Source organism: Rhipicephalus sanguineus, chromosome 8, assembly GCF_013339695.2.
Source record: "Rhipicephalus sanguineus isolate Rsan-2018 chromosome 8, BIME_Rsan_1.4, whole genome shotgun sequence".
Lineage (NCBI taxonomy): Eukaryota > Metazoa > Arthropoda > Arachnida > Ixodida > Ixodidae > Rhipicephalus > Rhipicephalus sanguineus.
In genome coordinates this window covers 16,043,320-16,051,443 of record NC_051183.1, presented here as the reverse complement: position 1 = coordinate 16,051,443, position 8,124 = coordinate 16,043,320, and the positions used below count along the sequence as shown (strand labels likewise).

General features: G+C 44.2%; 1 long non-coding RNA gene across 1 annotated transcript; it reads left to right on the top strand.

Moving 5' to 3' along the window:
* The first annotated feature begins 2,057 nt into the window (after positions 1 to 2,057).
* LOC125759706 (uncharacterized) lies at positions 2,058 to 8,124 on the top strand. The gene is made up of 5 exons (XR_007417332.1): positions 2,058 to 2,379; positions 5,108 to 5,445; positions 5,683 to 5,743; positions 5,808 to 5,973; positions 7,655 to 8,124. It is a non-coding gene; the product is annotated as an uncharacterized LOC125759706 (long non-coding RNA).

Below are 8,124 nucleotides of genomic sequence, written 5' to 3'. Positions count from 1 at the left end.
TTGTACCCAAAAGAAAGTTCCTGCATTGATGTTTTAGGGTAACTAGTGAAATAAAATAAAATGTTCGCTATTATCAATTTTTTGTCGCATTTTGCCCCGCCCTACCTACACTGTAAAAAATAGTTGTAAATTTACAGATAAAATACATGAAATTTCTGTACCGCGAAAGAAACTTTCTGTAAATGTACCACGAAGGAAATCTGTTAAAGAGAGAAACCGAAATTTCCTGTTATTCGTGACCTTCAGCAAAACAAACGACTCAAAATTGAACCTCCACAGTTTTAAATACTTCAAAGATTACAAATGTTCATGAAATAACATTTCATGTTTTTCTGGTTTCTCCCACAATGCTATTTTGATTGATTAATATTGAGAGCCTTTTCTGCGGTTCTACGTTCATGCCTCGCGGGCCCCTGCATTTACAAGATGGCTACCGCTCACGTCGAAGCGCGGATAGAGCGTACTAGAACTGTCGAGTGGCGTGAACGCGCCTCGCCGCCTGATGCCTTCCGCGTCGACCGTAGCGGCGGCGCTGCAGTCGCTCGGTACTGAAGGCGCGCGGCTCCGCGCGCTAGAACGGGCCGCTAGAACTGCTGGACGCGTCGGCGGCATCCGGCAAATCGGCACTGATGTGGCTTTCGTTGCGTGTCTATCATTATTAAGCGTAGGAAACGTCGTCTTAAGCCTTGATGGACGACACTTCAAAGCTTTTAATGGATGCTTGCTTCATATATGCCTTTGAGAGATACTGCAAATCAGTTCTTGTAGCCGAAGTGACTGCTGGAAAGTACGCAAAATATAAAAATGAAAACAGGCTGACACCGACCGTGAATATTCACGATCTCAGTGTAATTGAGCCGAACTCATTGCTGGGCTATTTAGAACAATTACTCTCAATTAACTAGACGACGAACGACGGCCAGAAGAAGGAGACAGAGGAAACAAAAAGGGCGTGTCTTATTCTGATTTCTTCTGCCTTAATGCTTTTTTTTGGTGGTGATTCGGCGTCTAGTTTATTCAGAGTAACTGAGCTGCTCTAATGGAATTTAACTGTGCTCAGAAAGCTGTGTGCTGATATTGTGCCGAAAGCACACCGAACATTAACCGCGCGTTGGCGAAGCTGCGTATACGGCGCGTATCTTTACAAATGCGCTGTAAATATGACTTCGACGTTACGAGGGCTCAAAGGTATTGGAACTCAAAGTTAACTCGACCGGTACAAATAACGGTCGTCCTCAGGTTCCTTGCACGGATATTTTATTAATTGCTAGGCGCCGGGTGGGCAGGGGATACCTTACTGTCCATATTTGTGCGTGTAAATATATATCCACGTATATATATATAAACATAATCTCGCTTTACCGATAAAGCAATGAAATTATAATACAAAACGTTGTCAAAAAGAAGTTTTTCTAATGGCATCGACAGAAGATCAGGAAAAGTGCAATATAAGCTGTCCATTGAAAATGAGAACGGGCTGTAATGAATTTAGGCAGAATAACCAACTTGCTACATTTCCATCTGCGCATTTTAATATGCTTGAGATAAGCCCTGATGCATGAAGTTTGTGCCTCGAAGGCGAACACGCGCCTTCGGCTCGGCTTCCTGGCTCGCCTTCCTGGTATTTTAAGCCCTCAGAGGTCGCACAACCGATGCATCGTAACCGCGGAAGCATGCTGTTTATACAAGATAGCCTTTCGGCATTAAAGAAGCAGCGCAAAACTGGCAGAACTCAGCCGTCACTAATATAAATGTTGCGATAGAGTCATTTGTACTCAGGTTACTCATGAAACAGTCGAGCGCATTGGAGCTCATACAGAAATCAATGCTCTGGATATATCGTGAGACTGCCGGCAGAAGAATTGTAGGCTTTTTTTCGTCGCTGGTTCGTTAGTTCTTCGTAGTCAGTGGCGGCTCGAAGTGCTGCTTGCAAACCGCACAGCAATCAGTGAGCAGCTAGATGCATGTGCGCAAAATCCCATTGTCGCCTTCATTGGGGGTCGGCAGGCTCCAAGAACAGGGAATATCTCGGCGCAATTTTGGCACGCCAGCATATTCACTCATGCACCATGGCGCGTAGCAGGCGTTGAGACACCGATTGAAACTCAGTAATGCATTAAACGCGCTCAAAACGCGCATTTACACGCTTTCGTAGGCTGCGACGAGCGCGCGCCAAATGCAGACGCTCTCCACAGCTTCAGTACAAAGTGACTACAGCGCCGCCGCTACTGTCGCCCGTCGGAGCATCACCCGAGATGCGGCGCGGCCGCTTCGTTCGTTCCACTGCCCCCTACTGTAGCGCGGATACGCATGGCTGCATTGTAAAGCGCGGCTGCGGCACCCTCCTGCTCCTGCTTTTTGTGCATCTGTCATTGAAAGGTGGGTGGTTTGCTTCTCACTAGACTTCCTTACAACAAGAACTCGTTGATATGCCTGCCCGCTTTCGAAATTCGCTCTCGTGTAGTTTGTAATTCAGCTTTGCGTCGGCAGCGCGTGCGACCACAACGTTGTGCGAGAGCCGGAATTCCTTCCATGCTCTGGTAGAAACACTGAAGAGGCCTTGTAAGTGGGTGCTTGAGGGAACGCCTGCTGTTGTACCACATTTATTTCTTTGCTGGTAGCGGCAGCGTACGTCAAGGTATGCTAATTTGTACTTGGACGGTTGCAGAGCGCATACTACAGCGTTCGCAGCGCACTTCATGTGCGTTCTCTGCGGGCAGCCATTAACGAGGTTTCGCTGTACAGAATAATGAGAGGTATTTGTTAACCTTACCCGCTTTTTTTTTCTTTATTACATCAAACCTGTGTATTCTGTGTTTCTGCACCTATTTTTTTCTTGATGCTTGGCCCGATTTTCTCTAAAAACTAATGAAGTGTGTATAACTCAACCGAGCGACGTTACAGAGCATATAATTCTTTCTTTTTTTTAATGAAAGTGCAAACGTTTCCCTTTTTTGTGTGTTTATCTACGTGTGATAGGTAGCTTTCTCCTGCATAGTGAACATGGCCCTGAGCAATGACGTTGTGGCTTGGTGTACGGCGTTTAGTGTTTTGTAGTGGTCATTGCATGATAAGTTCTGCTTGGTTGTATAATGCTGTGTATCTTGAACATTGCTGGCGGGAATGTGCGAACGCATAGCTTCTTGGCGTAGTATCATTGGATGACCTTCCTTACGAAGCTTTAAGTTCCTGGCGAAAGATAGATAACCTAGGTAAACCTAGTTTACCGAATGGACGTGTGGGGCACATCCACTCGGTAAACTGATACCTCGATTGACTAGCCAATGGGGCCCGGGTTTGACGTGTACACGCGCTACCTCGCGTCATCGCATTCCGCCTGCGTTGCGGTGGAGCACGTCTTCTCCTCGGTAGGAGAAACTCGGCGCGTTTCGGATTGGCGTGTTCCCTGCTGAAGCCCATGTTAGATACGCGGTTGTTATCCGTGGTTTACACACAACGGCGTGAAGCCGTGAACACGCCTGGAAAGTGGGCTCAAGTGCGCTCGTAGTACAGGCGTTGAATCGTGGCACATGTCACATGTGATCTCTCAGTGAGCACCAACGCCGACGCCGCTGTTCTAGCCGTGCGTGAAGGCTTATTGTGGACATCGATTGTGACCACCTTTAAAGAATCCCGGTTTCCGGAGAGGCAGACTTTGTTTTTAGTGGCGTATTGAAGGGCGAATGAATCTTTCGTTGGCTCTCGCCCGTTTTGTTCACCAGTGCTTGGCGGCAGTAGTTATTACACTTCCATCGTCGAACAAAAGTACCGACACTAATTTTGAATGACGCAACCAAGTGTGTTCGAGATGTGTGTACGAGATGCATTCGTCGCTGTACGCAAAACTTTGTAGCTCTTTGAGGCGCACGTTCTGTCGCGCGTGAGGTTTAGGGCGTCTGAAAAAAAAAAAAGACATGCGCACGTTTTGGTCGACAGCTTTAGAATTCTATACCTCCGCCCTATCGACATGTAGGCCACAAAAAGAGCAGCTTGGCAGGTAGCAGCGGCTCCCGAACTGATCAGACGACTGGCATATGACGGAATGGTCTGTGTGTTTTGCCAGCCATGCTACCGCGACAGATGGGCTTTGTTTATTTGACGGTGCTGTTTCCTACCAAGTGACGCCATGCGAAACAAACTGTAATTACGCTAATATTACCACTGAAAAAATAACATCTACTACTTTAAGCGCATCACTCCTTGAATGAAGCGAATTGCTCATTAGAAATGTTCTGCGATTTGTAAACGTTCACGATATTCTATAGATTTTGAACATATATATTGTGTTGCTCTTTTGCGGGGAAGCACATTTCATGCTATGTATAGTTTACAGCACGTAATAGGCAGGGATTGGCGTACCAGGGTGGGGGTTCAACCCCCCCTCCCCCTATTAATTGTTAGATTTTGCATGTCTAAATATGCACGGACGAACATACATAAAGAGCGGTTGAACCCCTCCCCCGAAAAGAATTTCTGGCTACGGCCCTGCAGGCAGGTGCAACTCGTCTTCTGGCCCAATGGCTTAGCCCAACTCGAACGAGTTTTTCAGCAAAAATAAAAACCAATTGACCCTCTTCTTTTCATAAAACGAAGGACATTTTGCTCCATCTCAGGTGGCAAGTTTTCCCAGATTGATACAGATCATTGGACAAATTTCCCCACCACGTGCCCTTTATAAATGGATTCCTGGTAACGAAAAAGTGTGACGGAAATCGCAACTTGGTGGCTCGCTAGCCCAAATAATGAAATAGTCGACGCGAAGCAACCGTCATTGCGCATGCATTGTTGATTCCTTGCGTAAACACTTTCTGCAATGGAGGTTCACTGAGCGCGTCCATGTGCTCTGGTGTTATTCGTCTGCGTACTTAGCCTCACGTCCGTGCAAATGCGCATGCCTTTAAAGGCTTTTTGAAAGCATTAGGAATATGTTTCAATTAGGTATAGCATTTAATGTTAAAGATTCATTCTCTCTGAATTGGCAAAAATGTTTGTTACAGTCAGGCATTAGCCTCCTTTCCTTTCTCTTTAGAGCTTTAAAGAAGTGCTTACCGTTATAACAGACTTGTCTATTTCTTTCGGTAATTGCAATTTTTTTTATTTATTTCAGCGATGTATGTCTGCAGTCTCTGTGGTACCACCGAGACGTCTGTGCCACGTTTCATGAAGTATGCCGCACTGCACAAAAACATGGATGCATTCTGCATGAAGTGTCCATTGGAACAGCACAGAAAAGTTTTCCGAGAGTTCCTTCTCTGAGCTAGTGCTACGAGATACTAAGGACGAAAATAGGACTGTAAAGAAAACGAATAGTCCAAAAGGATTTATATGGTTTTGTGTCATGGAAGCCCAAATTACCTGCACTAAGACACAACAAAATGGATTAAACTAAGTTGGCACTGATGCTATAGTGCCCTAAGGTGGTGCTGCGTCTCTAGCTACCAGAAGGTAAGAGAATTATTTGACAGTGGCCTGCTCCTCAAATTGTTCGCTGCTTTAATTTACCTTCTATTATTGAGAGCATTTATTTATTTTTATTTTATATCACATCTACAATGTATGTAGTTCGATAAAAAATATTGTCTAACTTTTTAATTGTCTTCGTACGCTTGTTCGAAATCCAGGGTACATGAGTTCTAATGGCTACTTATCGCATAATTAACTTCATAACCTTTATTATTGCAGGCAAGTACAAGTGAAGATCACGTCGGAGACGTGCTGTGCTCCCCTTTCATCATTGCCAAAGGTATTGTTATGGATACTTGCAATATATTGCTGAATATTTCAAAACAGGAAATATTTTGTTCCAGGAAAGAGCTTTCTGACTGCCGGGGTATTTACCATCTGTATTGGTACCCATGCTGTGATCGAATCCACCACACCGTGCCAGGCATTCAAGTTGATGTTCTTTACACACTTCGCCTTTACTATTGAATACCGCAAGGAGGTCAGCCTAACCCTGGTGTTCACACAAAGGTAAAACTTAATGTGATTTTTCTGACTTTTCTGAACAATATTCATGCAACTAACTTAGATAAAGCCACATTAGATAGTACAAAAGTAGGCAAGTACTGGGGAATTTCCAATATCTGATACTACACTCCCACTTGGCTAAGTCAGTGAGGGTTCTGATGGAGGGTATGACTAAATGGAAATGTTCAGCTTAAGTGTAAAACTGTCTGCGGGAATCCTGAGCGGTCATGAAAGATTTTAAGTAACAACGTTAGTATATGGAGCGGTTGACGTGTGAAGTATTTTTAATCACTGTTTAATGAGGCTTTCTAAGGGTCACCAAGTAACCTGAAAATTTTCATTATTTAAATAAGAGATGGCACTTTTTTATGCAGTTCTGCTGCCGGAGCAAGGTGTGTGTCCGGGCTAGCTGGTATACCATAATTGTGAGCACAACGCAGAAAGAGAAAGAGACATAATAAACAAAGGACCGACGTGCAATCAAGCGAGAATTACCTGTAAGCAAAATGGGCACAGACTGCATCAGCGACACGTCTATAAGTTTATTTGGCATCTATAGCTACACACGACTTTTTCGTATCTCTTATTGTTTGCAATGGAGAACATGTGCACGCATGCGCTTTAGGATGAGTATGTTCTTTCCCTGATTGTCTGGGGCAATGCCATCAAATCCGTGGTGAAAATTGTGCCCGTGGTGTCCCATCATCCACTTTGTCCGGTTCTATCGCGCTACAATGGTTTTAGTGTAATTTTTAGCAGATCGAAATTGTGAAACCCATAGTGGCTACTATGCAATCATGCGTGTGCACTTAAAAAATCAGATAGTTCGGCGGTGTTTTCCGGTCCCAGCAAGCACATGCATTGTTTAATAACACCTTCGTTTTGTTTAATAGCATGGTAGCATTGTTTTGACTTTGGGCTATGCGCGCACAATGTCGCAAAGCTCATACATGGTGGAAGCTGTTGAAGGTGAGGACCTTCAGCGGCACTCCTCAAGTTCACATAAAACTCGCTTGTTACATTCCGATAGACAAACGATCAGCTGCCGGCCAATTTTTCGGCGACAAAATCATCAAGTGGGCGTGGTGGTGTTGCTCGCGGAGGTACGTAATAAGGGATGGGTTGAGAAAACGTTTCGGCTTAATACACGGGGTCTTGGGCCGCGGTCTCATTGTGAACGATGAACCTAATGACAGAAATTGTGGCTTTTACTCCTACGCAAAATAGGTACTGGATTTGCGCATTCATCAAATAAAAAAAAATGCATTGATATAATATTCATTTGTTTATTTTTTCTGGATACTCTGGATAATTGGGCATTCGGTTAATTCAGACGTTTTTTCCGGACCCGTGAAATCCGAATTAATGAGTTTTTATTGTATTTAGGTGAGTGTTTAAAAGCACATGAACCTTGCTCTGTGAGGAGCATCATTTCCTTTAAAGTCCTTACACTGCAATAAATGCAATTTATAGAAACCATAATGCAATTTTATAGAAATGAATCTCCATCTGGATCGTGAGGTTATTTTTTTAACTGATTCCACAGCACACCTTAAAGAGGCAATGCGAGGGTTTCTTGAGCGCTCTACCAACATAATCAATGTTGTTCTCCGTGTGGTCCATTATGTTCAGCATAGTCATGCAACAGCCTGGTGCACCTAAAAATATCATTATTCGTTTTTAGGGCAGCCGCAGCAGTCAACCCTGACAGAGGGCGCAAGGTCGAGAAGTCAAGGAAGCAGCGCCGCCTCACACCACAAAGACCAACTTAATCAAAGCTCTGCGAGACTATGAATGCTAAATGTTACAACGAAAAATTTGCAGTGTCATTATGAATATACCGTATTTACTCGAATCTAAGCCGATGTTTTTTTTTTTTTTTTCGAAAAAACGATGTGCGACAGGAAGGGGGGGGGAGGGGTCTGCTTAGATTCGAGTGCAATGATTAAGTTTTTTTTTGCTGGCCTCGCGAATTTCGCGGGTCGGCTTATAATCAGCGCCGGCCTAGATTCGAGTAAATACGGTATATCTACACATTTTCCAAACCAGTTTGAATCTACGGTGACAACATGTACGCAGTTTTCATTATTTTGAAGCTGTTTACATGCAGCATTTCCTGCGCTTTAATAAAGATTCGTTTCTTTTATCATGAAA